Below are 701 nucleotides of genomic sequence, written 5' to 3'. Positions count from 1 at the left end.
CATCGAGGCAGGCGACTGTCGCAGCGCAGCCACAGCGTTGGAGACTCAGCAGCGGGTGGGCGCCGCACGGACTGCGGGCAGGTGAGGGTCCTGCGGGGCTCCCCTGGTGCCACACGCTGTGCTGTGCTGCGCTGCCCCTGCGCTCACCCCGCTCTCCCTGCAGACAGCTGCGGCGATGCCCCGCGAACCACTGCCTGACGCTGCCCCACGTCCCCATTGATGTCTTCATTGCCATGGGAGGGAACTGCCGGCCACGCAGCACCTGATGCCGCCACGCCACGCGGCCCGGGAGCAGCGAGGGATGCGGATCCTTTATGCACTTTGTAAAGAAAGGACATCCTACAGCGTTTCCGCGCCTGCTGTCCTCTCTGTGTCACCGAGCCGCGCGTGGCGGTGCGGCTGTTCGCCCCCAACGGCTGCCCTGGGGTCCCGGGGCCGCCCGTTCCCGGCTCAGCGCGGCCGCGAGGGCGACCGGGGAACGGGGAGCAGGGAGCGGGGAACGGCTCCGGAGATGGGGAAGGGGCTGTGAGCTGCGGTTGGGGCTGAGGAAACGGGAGAGGAGGGGTCGGGAGGGGACGGCGACGAAGATCCGCACGCGGGCAGCGAGGTTCGGCCACGCCCCCTCGCATCGCTCCGCCCCCGCCAGAAGGGGGCGTGGCCTCCGCGTTTGGCGCCGCACGGTTCCTCTCGGCCGCCGTCGG

This window comes from Meleagris gallopavo, chromosome 25, assembly GCF_000146605.3.
Source record: "Meleagris gallopavo isolate NT-WF06-2002-E0010 breed Aviagen turkey brand Nicholas breeding stock chromosome 25, Turkey_5.1, whole genome shotgun sequence".
Taxonomy (NCBI): Eukaryota; Metazoa; Chordata; class Aves; order Galliformes; family Phasianidae; genus Meleagris; species Meleagris gallopavo.
This window is presented reverse-complemented; position numbering follows the sequence as displayed.